The sequence below is a fragment of the Rutidosis leptorrhynchoides genome, chromosome 4 (genome assembly GCF_046630445.1).
Source record: "Rutidosis leptorrhynchoides isolate AG116_Rl617_1_P2 chromosome 4, CSIRO_AGI_Rlap_v1, whole genome shotgun sequence".
Classification (NCBI taxonomy): domain Eukaryota; kingdom Viridiplantae; phylum Streptophyta; class Magnoliopsida; order Asterales; family Asteraceae; genus Rutidosis; species Rutidosis leptorrhynchoides.
In genome coordinates this window covers 352,589,499-352,607,197 of record NC_092336.1, presented here as the reverse complement: position 1 = coordinate 352,607,197, position 17,699 = coordinate 352,589,499, and positions in this window count along the sequence as shown.

The window sequence follows — 17,699 nt, the reverse complement described above, 5'->3', positions numbered from 1 at the left end:
GTATCATACGTACTCTAAGGCACGTTTTAACATATAATTGGAAGTAAACCACGTATATCAAGTTTCCAGAGTATAAAGTAGCATAGTACGCACAAAATCGCAGTTTCGCAAAAATACAAGGCACGAAAGCAAGTCGAAAAAGTCATGTCGTTACATTAAAGACAGAAAACAAAAGCCTAACACAGTTGATTGCGAGATGTGAAGCAGAATTTTTATCCTTTTAAGCATATATACGTATTTATGCCAATTATAAATGTACATATCAGTATTTATATGTATATATTTATATAATATACGTATCTGTATATAGTACATATTCCAAATACAGATTCCTAATATGTATTGTATATATATTTATAGGTATATCTGTTTTATGTAATTGATTATATATGTATATAATTCATAAATAGTAATACTAATAATATTATTAATAATAAAATACTAATACTAATAATTATATTATTAGTAATAATACTAAATAATAATATCAAATAATAAATAAAAACAATAATTTCAGATATGATAATATTAATAATGGAAAAGAATAAGGTTAATAATAATTAATAATAATGATGTCAATAAAAATATACGATAATAATAACCCTATTAGTTAAAATATAAATGTTATATTAATGTTATGATTATTACATTCAATATTATTATTAATATTGTTGTATTATCAATATTATAAATTCTAATGTAAAATATAAAGTTATATATATAATCCGATATGTAAAAGTTGTTATATTACTATTATTGATATTATCATATTAATACTATTATAACTAATATATATATATATATATATATATATATATATATATATATATATATATATATATATATACAAATTCATTATACTTAATTATCTTGTATCTTATGTCACATACTTAATTCTAATGATTTAATAACATTTTATTATTTCTCATACTTACATTTATTTTTATATATATTTAATTATTTACATCAATTGTTCTTGAATCGTCGGGAATAGTCAAAGGGTAAATGAATACATGAACATTATTCCAAAAATTTTGAGACTTAACTTTACAGACTTTGCTTATCATGTCGAATTCATATAAAGATTAAGTTTAAATTTGGTCGAAAATTTCCGGGTCATCACAAAATTCGGCTAACCCGAATGATGGTGGGTCATGCTTAACCACCCTTTATGAGATCATCATCTCGTATGAGGGTTATTCACGGTACTTCGTACCGGAGAGTTAAACTCAAGGCACCCTTAAATTCTCCTTTATTGTTGATCTCGCATGAACCGAACCCCTTGGACCATTTTATGCTTGATCAAATGGCTCCATCCGTGGGACTCTAAGTTAAAAGGTTTTGTTAAAATCCTTTTTCCTTAAAGTTCTTTACATTCAAACATTTTTTGTATGTGCAATTTCAGTTCCAGGTAATTTAAAGCGTAGCGCGAAGAAATGCCGAGCCAACCAGAGGCTTTAAAGGTAGTTCCAGCATGCCCGCAAGCACCGCGAGTATCCAAACATGTGGGTACGCAAGCGAGCAGTGACACGAGTGCGTTGCCAACAAGAACTACCCTTCCTCCCTCACCGGAGACTCCTGTACAAGGTTTCAAAACCCCAGAAGCTGCGCGACCAACACCGTGGGCGGCGAACACCACATACGTGGGAACCATTTCCATCAACGTGGGAGCGTCTGGGTCATCTGCGCATGGTACTAACGCTGAGTTCTCAAGTATCGAATCACTCACACCCACTACGCCGGCCAGCGCAATAGAAGCCTTGCAAAAAATGGGCTTTGACACACAAGGGTTGAATATTCAAAGCACTCAACTGAGCTCAGGGTTGTATCAGATGGCGCCGCCAACATAACTGCGCCCAACCCCGACAGTTTATGTCTCTCAGCAGACGCCTCTCAACACAGTATCAAACTCTGCGCCAAACACCCAAACACTTGAACAGCGCGCCCAAAACCAAGCATTATTTTTTGAATATACAAATACAGTACAATTATACAATATAATAATCACATTATAAACATTAAAAGGGAATCTTTGGACGAATCCATCAAACATAGAGTCAACCACGTGTCTTCTTGGCTAGTCTACGTTTTACATTTTTTTTAATCGGGTTTCTTTAGTAGCTACAAAAACAAACAAACATGCATTATATTTTTACTCATTTTTATATTGTCCCACAATGCACCCACGTTTATATATACCAATAAATTGTGAAATTGGTTTACTTCAATTTTATTGTAATAATCAATAAGGGACTTTTGAGGATCCTTATATTTAAATATAAGTTGACGTTTTATTCATATAAACACATAAAATGATGTAAGTGATGAATGATAACAATTTAATGAGAAATTCAAAAGTTATAATTAATTATTACATATATATATTCGAATATATATATATATATATATATATATATATATATATATATATATATATATATTGGTAGGATTAAGAGGGAAGTAACCATTCGGGGGGAAGCGGGGGGAAGCAAATTTTTATTTTTTTCATTTTTTGAAAAAACTTTGTTCATGAACATTATAGATTGGATGAAAATATGAACATTTAATAAAGACACTTTGTGATAAATATTTTTATTTTGGCAGGAAAACGCTCGAAGAAGTAATATATAACAATTATCGTGTTTTTCGAGCGTATGTTGAGGTTTTAGATATTAGGATTTAGATATTAGGGTATAGATATTAGGGTTTATATGGTTTAGATATTATGGTTTAGAAATTTAGGGTTTAGGGTTTAGATTTAGGATTTAGATTGGGTTTTTAACACGAACGGTTTAGAGTTTAGGGTTTAGAGTTTATGGTTTGGTGTTTTGGGTTTATGGAATAAACTCAAAACACCAATCCCTAAACCCTAAACTCTAAATCGGGCTAAATTTTACTTCACAAAACATGAAAAAAAAAACGTTCACATTGTTCACGAACAATATTATCTTGAATGTTATTTTTGTTGATCGTTTTCCCGCCTAAATAATAACATTCATCACGAAGTGTCTTTTCTAAATGTTCATATTTTCGTGTGATCTTGATGCCGAAAAAAAATCCAAAAAAAAACCAAAAAAAAAACGAATTTTTTTTTGCTTCCCCCCGATTGGTTACTTCCCCATTGATCCTGCCCCTATATATATATATATATATATATATATATTTAGGGAGAGGATCCAGTGAGAACTTTTTAGTGTGAGAACTCTAGGAACTCCAAAATACACCCAAATACACTAAAATTCGAGCAAAAAGGGGAATTCGAGCAAAAAAAAGGGGAAGTCGAGCAAAAATTAAGAACACAGACGAACAAAAAAATCATAGTCGAGCAAATTTTTTTTTTTGTTCTAATACCAAAATGTAGAACACAAATTGTTCGAATATCGCATTTTTTGTTCGAATATCAACGTGTTCTACATTTTTTTGTTCGATTATCAAAATGTAGAACACAAATTTTTTGTCCCCCCTTTTTTTTTCGAATATCACGTTTTTTGTTCGAGTAGCACGTTTTATGTTCGCCCGTGTCCCATTTTTGCTCGAATTTCACCTTTTTTGCTCGAATTTCCCTTTTTTGCTCGAATTTAGTGTATTTTTGAGTTCTCAGGGTTCTCACACAAAAAAGTTGTCATTTGATCCCTCTACTATAGATATATATATATATATATATATATATATATATATATATATATATATTAAATAATATTTTAAATCGTAAATAATATATAGATTACATATGTTATTAAAATAATCAATGAGAGACTTTTGATGATCCTTATATTTAAGTATAAGTTGAGGTTTTATTCATATAAACACATAAAATGATGTATGTGATGAATGATAATAACTTGATGAGAAACTCAATAGTTATAATTAATTATTATATATATATATATATATATATATATATATATATATATATATATATATATATATTATATTATATATAATATATTATATCGTAAATAATATATATATACATATACACACACACACACACACACACACACACACACATATATATATATATATATATATATATATATATATATTAAATAATATTTTAAATCATAAATAATATATAGATTACATATATTTACCCCATGATACATAAGTTGAATATTAATTTTTTAGTAAAATGGTGCGATCCTTCCATTATATGATTGTTATTGAAAAGTGGAAATGACATACATATTTATAGGTTTTAATAAAATTTTGCAATATATATATATATATATATATATATATATATATATATATATATATATATATATTCTGAAAATATATACATCATGATTAATTGAATGCTATATATACATTTATATACGTATGTATATACATATACATATTCGAATATATATTTCATATATTTACCTCATGATACATAACTTGAATATCCATCTTTTAATAATAATATGATATGATCTTCCCATTGTATGATTGCTAATGAAAAGTGGAGATGACAAACATATTTATAGGCTAGGAAAAAATAAGTTATTTCAGTAAAAAGATGAAATGTTCGTATATTTATTGTTCGTTTTTTATTTACGATTTGTATATTATTTATTTTACTACTATTTATTTATTTATTTACCATTTAATTGATATTAAATAAATAATATGTAATGCCCCGTACAAAATTAACGTGTACGGAACATCAACAACAGGTCCATTACATGGTTACAACAATATATGTTGTTTTAAAACAAGTTTGCATTCATAGAAAGATAACGTTTTACAAAAGATAGCATGCTTCTATGAATAGAAAGCGTTAACACAAGTACGTGACACGAAGGTCATTACAAAGCCATTGTTCAAATGTAACATAAGTTTTGAATGCAAAGTAAAAAGTTCCATGTTTGAGACATCTCTAAATAAGCAGCGGAAATCTAACACCGAGAGTCTACTACAGCGGAAGCGACAAACGTCTAAGCACCTGAGAAATAACATGCTTAAAAGTCAACACGAATGTTGGTGAGCTATAGTTTAATTGTAACAGTAATGTAATGTAGGCCACGAGATTTCGTATTCAAAACAGTATGAAAAGTATATGCTTAACCGTGGGCACTTGGTAACTAACTTAACGTATATATCACCCCCTAAAATTACACTTGGCAAGTGCGTATGTTTTCAATCAAGAATAGAGATAGAAACAAAGGCTGACTTCGTTCAGCTGCTACGACCTCTATATAAACTGAAATTACGCGCGGTCAGTGGCCAAGGATCCGTATGTGAGTCCTTTTACCATTATCCGATTTTAAGATCCGAAATCAATTTCATTTAGCCGTGGAGACGGTCCAAGCGCGAGTAGGTCCGAATTTTCAGCACGTCGTTACAAGGGCGTAGTGACTTTCGGAAGGCTATAAATCCTAAACCGTATATCGGATTAAGACGAGTCTTAAATGAAAAGTCATCTACTCGAACCAAAATACCTGGAAATAAAATTTTCCAGAAGCCCAGGGGCCTGATCAGATCTTGAAAAACAGAAAACAAGTGCTCCGGTGGGATTCTTGGTGTTTGATGCTCATCACGGTTCTCATCCTTGATGCGTGTAAGCTTCAAGTGTACAATTCTTGATATTTTAGCATCACTTTAACCAAGGTTTAACCATCAACACACAAAGTTAAGACTAAGAAATAAAATGCAACTCATGTGAGAGTTTGAGCAAGGTGATGAACTAAAGTTACATAAATTTCTTAGTTTCAACACAAGTACAATTTCTATTAAGCTATAAACCTTGAATCAAACTAAATAAGCAAGACCTTAATCTATAGAACTTAGATCTTAGCTAAATATTAAAGACCTTAGACTACAAAGTCTAGATCTCACGTTCTTGGTGAAACCCTAAGTCATAATACTTAGACTTTCAACTTTTACACAACCATAAGTTATGAAACTTAGATCTTGTAAAGTAATATGAACACAAGCTAATGAACTTTTGTTTAAACAAAGTAGAAGACTATAAGTTACACAACTGAGATCAAACACAAAAATGAAACCCTAAGCTAGAGAGCTTGGATTCCTAACAACACTTATGAGATCTCAAGCTAGTAAGCTTGTATCTTTTGTTTCAAGAAAATACTAGTCACAAAACTAAAGTACAACAAATTAAAGAAGATTATAAGTTAGTAAACTTGGATCTTAACTAACTTTTTGTAGAAACATCAAGCTAGTAAGCTTGTATTTTAAACTTTCATGAAGATCCATAAAGTAAAGTGTTGGATCTACAAGTTACATGAAGATCATAAACACGAGTTTTGATCTTTTAACACAATTAAAGAGATCTTAAGTTAGTAACTTAGATCAAACAAGATTATGAAGATTCAAAGCTAAAAAGCTTGAATCCTTCATGTTCTTGAAGATTCTTAAAAAAAAAGTTGAATCTTACAAGAGTAATGAAGATTCAAGTTACAAAACTTGAATCTTTGTTCATGATGATGATGATTCATAAATTAAAGTAAGAAAAGAAAGAAAAAGAAATCAAGAACTTACAAGTTCTTCAAGTAATTGAGAGAAAACTTTAGAGTGAGAAAGTAGAGAGAAGTGTGTGTGTTTGAATGAAATTAAATGAGAGAATGAAGTGAGATTTAAAAAAAAAATGAAGTGGTGGTGTGGGTGGTTGTAGGCTGACGGTTTGGGGAGGGGTGGGGGAACCATCTTGGCCTCATGTGGTGTGGCTTGGTGTGGTCCATGGTGGTGGTACTAGGTGATGTTGACATGTTGGGTGGTTTGAGACATAATGCAAGCCTTAGTACATAAACATGCATGATACTTGTCTCATTATTTACATGGACTTAATTATAATTACATGGGCTAATTAACCCATTAAGTGGTCCACTAAGTTGAGTAGGTTGGGCCATGGAAGTCCATTAAGGTGTTAAGTCCATTAAGGTAACTAGTAAGCATTAGTAAACACTAAGCATAATTAAGGAACCATAAAGCCAAGTAATGGTCGTGAATAAATAACAATTATGTTTACGTAGTCATAATATTCCAATTATGACAAAAGTTTAACGTGTACCAAGTACGTAGCTCGTTTTAAGCAATAAGTGACACTAACGGTCGTAAATGCATTCAGGGATCATGTTAAGCAAATAAGTACTTAAAAACACGTTGTAAGGCATTAACGAAAGTAATTAACATAATTAATAATCCCAGAATAAAATCTAAATTAGTACGCACAAATACGCAGTTTCGTGAAAGTAATGAATATAATTAAAAGTCGAAAAAGTTGGGTCGTTACATTACCCACCTGTTAAAGAAAATTTCGTCCCGAAATTTAAGCTGAGGTAGATGGTGGAGTTGGAAAAAGGTGAGGATACTTCTGCATCATCTGATCATCTCGCTCTCAAGTAAACTCGGGTCCTCGTTTTGCATTCCATCGGACTCGAACGATCAGAATCTTGTTACATTTCAAGGTCTTGACCTCATGGTCCATAATTTCAACGGGTTCTTCCACGAAGTGGAGTTTGTCATCAATCGTAAGCTCATCGAGAGGGATGACAAGTTCTGGTTCAGCAAGACATTTCTTCAGATTCGACACGTGAAAAGTAGGATGAACGGAGCTCAATTGTGTCAGAAGATCCAAACGGTAAGCAACGGGTCCAATACGCTCCAAGATTTCAAAAGGACCAATGTATCGCGGATTTAACTTTCCACGCTTTCCGAAACGGATTACACCTTTCCAAGGTGCTACTTTAAACATTACACGGTCACCCACTTGGAATTCGAAATCCTTACGTTTAAGGTCGGCATAGCTCTTTTGGCGATCACGGGCCGTTTTGAGCCTCGCTTGAATTTAGACAATCTTCTCGGTTGTTTCATGGACGAGTTCAGGTCCGGTGATTTTCTTTTCACCCACTTCTGTAGTGACTCGAACTTTTCCATGTTTATATATATTAAATGATATTGATATTTACATGATTAAATATTTCCAACATGATAAGCAATCAAACTTGTTAAGACTTGATTATTTGAAATGAGTTTCATATAGACAATTGACCACCCAAGTTGACCGGCGATTCACGAACATTAAAAACTTGTAAAAACTACATGATGTTATATAAATGGATATATATATATATATATATATATATATATATATATATATATATATATATATATATATATATATATATATATATATATATATATATATATATATATATATATATATATGGTTAACATGAGATTATGATAAGTAAGTATCTCCATAAATATGTTAACAATGAGTTGTATACAAACAAATGAGATTATTGATTTAAGAAACTCGAAAATGATATATATAACGATTATCGTTATAACAACGTCTTACTAAATACATATGTATCATATTAAGATATTGTTACACTATATTTAACATGATAAAATGATAATTAAGTAAATCATTAAGTGTGTTAACAATGAACTACATATGTAAAAACAAGACTACTAACTTAAGGATTTCGAAACGAGACATATATGTAACGATTATCGTTGTAATAGTATTTTAACATATATATATGATGTTAAGATATATTTATACACCATGTTATTATGATCATAACAATTTAACATCTTATTTAAGTATTATAACAATGGATTAATTACATTTAACAAGATCATTAACTTAAAGGTTTCAAAACAACACTTACATGTAACGACTAACGGTGACTTAACGACTCAGTTAAAATGTATATACATGTAGTGTATTAATATGTATTAGCACACTTTTGAAAGACTTCAAGACACATATCAAAGTACTTCTACTTAGCAAAAATGCTCACAATTACATTATCATTCATTTTCATCAACAATTCTACTCGTATGTACCCGTATTCGTACTCGTACAATACACAGCTTCTAGATGTATTTACTATTGGTATATACACCTTTAATCATTCATTCTTAGCAGCCATCTTAGAGTCAAAAATATGTGGAACTATTATTTAACAACTTGTATGACTAATGAGCTAAAAAAAAACTTAAGGATCTTTTTTTTCTTTATAACAAGTAATCCCGTTTTTATGATTTTACCCCATTTTTCCATTCTATTTTCTCATACTTACACTCCAAATTCTCTCTCAAAATACTCCTAACATCATACTTGATCATCTCCAAGCATTTTTACCATCTTTTAGCTTCAATTACAAGCTTTAAACTATGACGACCCGGAAATTTCTGACTAAATTTAAACTTAATCTTTATATGATTTCAATACGATAAGCAAAGTATGTAATGTTGAGTCTAGAAAATTTTGAAATGATGTTCATATATTCAATTGACCTTCGACTGCTCTCGACGATTCGCGAACAATTAATTGTAAATAGATATGTGTGTATGTATATATAAATAATAATTCGAAATATAAATTGAAGTATTACATGTTGTTGTTATTAAAAATTAATAAAATAAAAATAGGATATTATAATAATTAGTATTTAAAATATATCTCTATATATAAATAAAGTATATTGAAAATAAATATTAAATGATTGTAATACTCGTTTGATGTTTCGATTGATATTAAGCAAGTTAAATTCAAACTTATGTAATTTTAAAATAAACGGTGAAACAAAAATGAGTTCTATAAATTTTAGGCTTATTAAAAATATATTTAGGAACTATTTGTTAAGTTTTAATATTTTTTATATTTCACTCATAAATGAGAGGGACAGTTGATGTAATTTTTATTTATTAAATTAATGATTGAATTTTATACCATAATGACCAAAATAAATAAATATAGTTAATTTAAAAATATGGGATTTTTCGGAAGACTTTTACCCACCACTAATTTAACAACGGAGCACGAAATAATACCCCTAATTTTGGATGTCGACAGATAATTACAAGTAGCATCCTATTACACATGTTGTCTCTTTATATTTAACATGTTATTAGTTTTAGCATTTTATTTATTTATTAATGAGTTTATGAGCTGTAAAGTTTCATATTGCGTATAATTGATTCATAGATTGAATGTTACTATTATTATTTAGCTTTACCTAATCTCACACTTACATACTTTCACTAACCAACCAGAGATCCCAAGAAATCTTCTTCAATTTAATATCACCACTTGCTCCACAATATATATAGGTTTCTTCTATATTGTTCAAGTTTGATCATTTTTTTTGTTTTAAAACATCTGCACCACCCTCGGCCTCCCATCGTCGCCACCATCTCCCCACCGTGAGTACCATGATCCACCACTCTCAACTCCACAAACAACCGCCACCATACATCACCATTTTCGGTTTTGTTGAACGAAGATCCACCAACACCAAACACACATCACCACCAAGACCATCACCTTTATACTTGTTTCGTTTCAGTTTCCATTAGCAAACCGCCACCCTAGAACTACCTTGAAACCACCATGACTGCCTACCATCGAATAAAATTTGCTGTAATAGTGCTTTTGTTTTGTTCGAACCTTTTACCATCATTCGAAAACCACCAACACCGAAACAAATACTTTCTATCATGCAACCACCACCGAGAACCGTCACAACCTTCTTCAACGACCACACAACCATCGGAGATTACCTTCGATCACCATCTTCATATACCATCGAACGTTACTTTAATTTTTTTCTTTTCTTTTCTTCTTTTTGTTCGACACCCAGGTGAAACAAGAACGATGTCTACAACGATCATCATGCTTGTTACCCTGTTTCTGTTTCTTGCTATAACCTGAGCGAAGGATCGAGCAAGCAGTTTATTAATTTGATCACGTTAAATGGAAACGATGAGGAAACAAAAGAAGATGACGAGGTTGATTATAGATGCACATGATGGGTTGTAATTACATCATGATGAGACATGATCGAGCTGTTTGTAGTGGAGTATTCTACTTTTTGATTATTGGTCGATATACCCAACCATTTAACCACTTGAATTATTAAAGAAAAAGGGGAATAAATTGGTTACATGGATTGTATTAGGCCACCATGATTTTTTAGCCGTGAACTTATTATAGTAAATGGGCGGCTAAATTTTAGTTCCTAGGTTGGGCCGTGTGCCATTAATTTTTTTTTTTTAGTAATTGGGCCGTGAAAAATGTTTTGGTAGTTTGGGCAGTGTTTGCTTTGTCGTTAGGCTAAAATAGAGATGATGATGATGGAGACGAATGATGATGATGGTGAAGATTAATGAAAGTGATGAAGAACAAGATGATGGTATACGGTTATAGTTATGTATGATGACGGGTTCGATGTTATAACGATGATGATGAAAGAATACCGATTAATATTGATGATTATGATAATAAGATAATGATGATAGATGTTGAGATTATGATAGCGGGTTTAAGATGATAACGATATATTGATGATATTATGCTCGATAATGTTTAGGATATTGATGAAGATTAAGAGTTTATGAAAATATAGATATAGGATGATGATGATGCTCGTGATCTATGAAAAGATGACAGGAAAATACATGTTATATATAGTAGTATACCTGCTATAGTTCAGAAAAACAAGTTAGTTCATATGGTATGGGAATGTGTTAGGGGTGTTTATGTGTAACCGAGAGGTAGCGGGTTCGAGCACGGGCAATGGCGTTTTATTTTTAGGAGCTTGTTTTCTTCAAAGGTTGTATTCTAAAATTATTATTATTATTATTATTATTATTATTATTATTATTATTATTATTATTATTATTATTATTATTATTATTATTATTATTATTATTTTTATTATTATTATTATTATTATTATTATTATTAATAACATTATTATTATCATTATTAGTATCAGTATTGTTATTATTTTTACAACTATATTATTATTATTATTATTATTATTATTATTATTATTATTATTATTATTATTATTATTATTATTATTATTATTATTATTATTATTATTTTTACTACCAGTATCATTATTATTATTATTACAACTATTTTATTATTAAAAGAATCATTTTGTGAAACTATTTTTTTATTAAAGTAATTATTATAATTATCATTTTTAAAATTAACATTTTTATTATTATTACTATTATTACTATCATTATTCTTATTATCCTTAATCGAGTATTATTACAATTATTAATTTAACAAATAAATGATCTTTATATAAAAATGTATTTAATACCCATAACTTAACTATATTAATATCTTTACTTATTTAAATATATAAAATGAATATATTTACGTAAATAATGAAACCTATAAGTTATTAATATAAAAGTGTTATCACTAATATATATATATATATATATATATATATATATATATATATATATATATATATATATATATATATATATATATATATATATATATATATATATAAATTGTTCGATTACAATTATATGTATTAATATACATACATGATATAGGTTCGTGAATTCGAGGCCAACCCTGCATTGTTCAGTTGTTCAATGCCGTCATATGTATTTTTACTACAAAATACAGTATAGTGAGTTTCATTTGCTCCCCTTTTAAAGGTTTTTGCAATATATATTTTTGGACTGAGAATACATGCACTGCTATTATAACTGTTTTACGAAATAGACACAAGTAATCGAAACTGCATTCTATGGTTGAATTATTAAACCGAATATGCCCCTTTTTAGTTTGGTAATCTAAGAATTAGGGAACAGACACCCTAATTGACGTGAATCCTAAAGATAGATCTATTGGGCCCAACAAGCCCCATCCAAAGTACCGGATGCTTTAGTACTTCGAATTTATCATGTCCGAAGGGAGTCCCGGAATGATGGGGATATTCTATATGCATCTTTTTAAGGTCGGTTACCAGGTGTTCACCATATGAATGATTTTTATCTCTATGCAGTTTGCGAAATGCCTGATATGAGATTATGTTTATGAGAAATTGAAATATGAAATCTTGTGGTCTATTAAAATATTGAAATGATTGGTTACGATAAACCTATGAACTCACCAACCTTTTGGTTGACACTTTGAAGCATATTTATTCTCAGGTTTGAAAGAAATCTTCCACTGTGCATTTGCTCATTTTAGAGATATTACCTGGAGTCATTCATGGCATATTTCAAAAGACGTTGCATTCGAGTCGTTGAGTTCATCAAGAATATTATTAAGTCATTTATAGTTGGATATATTATGAAATGGTATGCATGCCGTCAACTTTCGATGAAATGAAAGTTTGTCTTTTAAAAACAAATGCAATGTTTGTAAAATGTATCTTATAGAGGTCAAGTACCTCGCGATGTAACCAAATGTAATGTATTCATCCAGATGGATTAGGACGAGTCACGACATGTGGTATCAGAGCAGTGGTCTTAGCGAACCAGGTCTTGCATTAGTGTGTCTAACTGATAGTTGTTTAGATGCATTAGTGGGTCTGGACTTCGACCGTGTCTGCATGTCAAAAATGTTGCTTATCTTTTCGTGTCGATAATTACCTGCTTACCATCCTTAGGGAATCACTTGCTTATCATTCATGGTCTAGACACATCTTACTGCATTGACTGCAAGAATAGTGTATAGACAAAATTCATATCTTAGCATATCTTCTAATTCATATCTTAGCGTATCTGTTACTGTAAACTTTGCCTAGTATATTCTGTAAATTCCTCCGTAATCTACGAAATCTTTTGTTCTATATAAATATTCTATGTAATTAGAATATCATCTTGGATAGCCGAAAATCATTTCATATCGAAAAATCCTTTATTCCATCGTACGAAATGGAAATCGCCAGTAGTTCAAGTCCCTCGGATTCCGATATGGAGTTTCACTCGAGCTCCGAAAGCAGCGTCACCAGAATGAATCAACCAAATCAACCATCCCCAATTCATCTGATGGGTTCGTAGTCGACTGAATCATTGGAGACAAGAAGAAGGCGATCCCTTCCACCCACCTTATTGAAGGTATTTCGTATGTCCGAGAGACATATTAAATTAATGTGGCTAATGTGTTATGATCCAAGTCGGGTCATACCCAATAACAAGCTTACCGACACCTTATATGTATTTAATCTTAACGATTGGATTGTTAAATAAATACGCGACACTTAAACTTTGGAAAATCGGTTTTCTAAAATATTATTACTTGAGATAAATTATTTGGATAATTTATATTTAATTATTTATAGGTTTAAATAATTATGTTGTGTTATATTTTATAAAAGGTTATAAAATATATAAGTAACAAAATATATGTATATATATTTATACATGGGTTTATAAATATTGTTTTATAAAACAATTTGCATATTATAATGCCCATGATGTGTGCAGAATTTGGGACTCCAAGAGAGAGCTCACATGCTTATTTTGCTACTTCCTATATACACAACTTTATAGGTGCATGTCTCACACTTGAACCAAGGCTTGACTCACTTTCTCTCAAGTAATACTAGACTTTTATACTTGTAAAAACTGCACAGAATTCTGCTCTAAAAAGAGCTGAAGGCCGTGGCCTATTAGGGACTCAAGGGAGTTCATATTTTGGTTTCCACAAGCTCATATCTAGTGTCAATCAAATCCTAACTAATTACAAAGGTGTTGATGCAAAGCTTGGGGTATAACTACTTGAAGTTTCATAGTTTTGGAGCTCCATTTATCATCATCTTCATCATCATCTATCAACAAGCTAGGAGAAGGTATAAACTCTTTTCTTGCTTGTAGTTTGCAAGTATGTTTCACAACTTGATCCAAATTGGGATTTAACTTTAATTGGTTAAAGATATACATGTTCTTAATTGGTAATTAACATGCTTCCGCTTTCTTATTTCTTAAAATGGTTTAAGTATTATATGAACTTGTTAAATCCCAACAATGGTATCTAGAGCCGAAGTTGTTGAAATATGCTTCGAGATGATTATTAAACTCACTATATATTTTGCATTTTATGTACATGCATGATTGTAAAATGCAAAAATTTATAGTTTTGGGTGGGTTTATTATATGGCCGAATTTATGGAGTTCCAAAAGTGGGTTTTGGTTCTTCCATTTGGTTCATACTTGGTTGTATATTAAAGTTCACAATCTAAGCCTTGGCCTTGTGTTTGGTTGCATGCATGGTTGATTTATATTTATTCAATTGGTTTGTAATAATATTTATTCATTTGGCATGTAATAATTCATTTGGTTATGTAATTTATTTTATATTTGGTATGTAAAATAGATTAGGTTGTAATTTTATTTTTTAGACAAAAATGTATTAGGATATATTTTGTAAAATGATGAAGATAATGAAGACTTGAAGAACACATGAAGAAGCATTTGGATGCAAGATTAAGTGGGAGATTTAAAATCTCCTACTTTGTGTAATTACCCCTTACCCGGTGGCATTTTGTTTTCGGCTAAACAAGATGCTTACCAAAAGGCTTGATTGTGAACATGTTGTTTTGCATGCTTGGTTGTTTATTGTATGATTGTGGATTGTATGTATGCTACAAGTTAATCACACATGTTAACACCAAACTAAAATGACAATTTAATTGGTTAAATTTAACATTATTAACACATGCAAAACTACAATTTAATTGGTTAAATTGAAATGGCAAAAGACGTTAATAAATGGTTATTAAGAATTAGAAATGGATTGCACATATAAAATGGTTTATATCAAAGTAATAAAATTGGCATTGTTACATGACATGAAAATGGATTTTCATAAGAACCATACACTAAATGCATGTTGGTGTATGGCATAAAAGTTTTCTCAAACTAGAAATAATGAAAACTTAAAATCCCTTTAACACATTAGGTTAACAAGTTTAAACGCCATCCTATTGTATGACACTTAGACGTATTAAGGAACTTATAATGGGATAAAGGTCACCTAACCGTTATGAGCAAACTAATATGATTAAAGTAAATTTCGCACACTTGTGGGATAAAGGTCACCTAACCACTTGTATGTTAAGTTTACATGTCTAAACAAGCAGGACGACTTGATTTGGAAATCATGAACTTAGGGTCACCGAAGCATGATGAACAAATAGGCGTTGATGGGATGATATGTCATGCAAAAGGATTGCATGATCCCATAACTTAGAAGTTGCAAAAGGATTGCAATTGTCATATAATGACTACCTAGCTAAATCAAATGACGGGATAAAGGTCACCTAACCGAAATTTGATTTACCGTTGGATTCTAAAATTTAATATATATCAATTGGATTTAAAGGGTATTGATTGTTAAATTTAAAATCGATACTTAAATGAACTTTGTTAAATTTTGTAGATGGCCGCCAATAACAACAACATGCAAAACGCACCTATTAACTTGAACAACCTATCGTTAAGGTCTCTCCTCGAGAAAGACAAACTCAACCATACGAACTTTATGGATTGGTTCCGCAATCTTAGGATTGTCCTCAAACTTGAGGATAAGGCGTATGTGTTGGAAGACCCCATTCCCGATCAACCCGACGAGGATGATACGGAAGGCATGGCTTATTGGGATAAGTATTGATCCAATTCGGTGCAAGTCGCTTGCCTAATGCTTGGGACTATGATACCCGAACTCCAAAAGGATTTCGAGCATCATACTGCATACGACATGATTACGCAATTGAAGGAGATGTTCCTTCAACAAGCACGTGTCGAGCGCTTCGAGACCGTTCGAGCGCTTCATGCATGTCGTATGGACGACTCCCAATCCGTTTCATCTTATGTCCTCAAGATGAAAAGCCTTATTGATCGCGCAAACCGTCTTAATCTCAACATATCTAATGAGCTAGCCACGGATCTTATCCTAAACTCCTTGTCAAAGAGGTTTGACCAATTTGTAATTAATTACAATATGAATGGAATGGATAAGACCATTGGCGAACTTCATGGCATGCTTAGGACGGCGGAAACTAGCATGGGTAAGAGGGCTTCACCCGTGCTAATGATCAATGATGGTGGGTTCAAAGGTAACAACACCTCTAAGCCAAAGGCGGCTAAGAGGAAAGGACCCACCCATCAAGGCAAGGGAAAGGGGAGGATGGTTACCACAACTAAAAACAAGAACAAGAAGCAAAAGGTTGCCGGACAAGCAAACCCCAAGGAAGACCCGTGCTTCGGTTGTTGTTGTTGTTGTTGTTGTTGTTATTGTTGTTGGTATATATAGAGCTTAGTATTACTTCTTCTAATACATGGGTATTAGACACTGGATGTGGAACTCACATTTGCAATTCTTTGCAGGGGTTCAAAAGAAGTAGCAAGCAAATGGGAACATCAAGTCTCTTTATGGGTAATGGAGCCAAAGTGCAAGTGAAGGCTCAAGGAGACTTTGTATTAAAGCTTCCAAGTGGTTTGGAACTTATTTTGAACAATGTTTTGTATGCACCGGATTTATGTAGAAACATTATTTCAGTTTCTCGTTTAAAACAATGTGGTTTTTATCTTAATTTTGTTAATGATGATATCCATGTTTATTTAGATAATGTATTCTATTTTAAGGCTTCGCCTTCAAATGGAATTTATGAATTGGTTCATGATGACACATCATCTAGTAGCTCAATATACCATACTAGCACCAAGAAACTCAAAAGGGATTTGAGTGATTCCTACTTATGGCATTGTCGCCTTGGTCACATAAACAAGAATCGAATGCATACACTCCAAAAGAATGGCCTTTTGAAATCAAATGAACTAGACTCGTTTGATGTATGTGAATCTTGTTTACAAGGGAAAATGACTAAAGCACCTTTCAAAGGGACCTACGAAAGGGCTAAAGACTTATTGGGATTAATACATTCGGATGTATGTGGACCCTTTAAGCC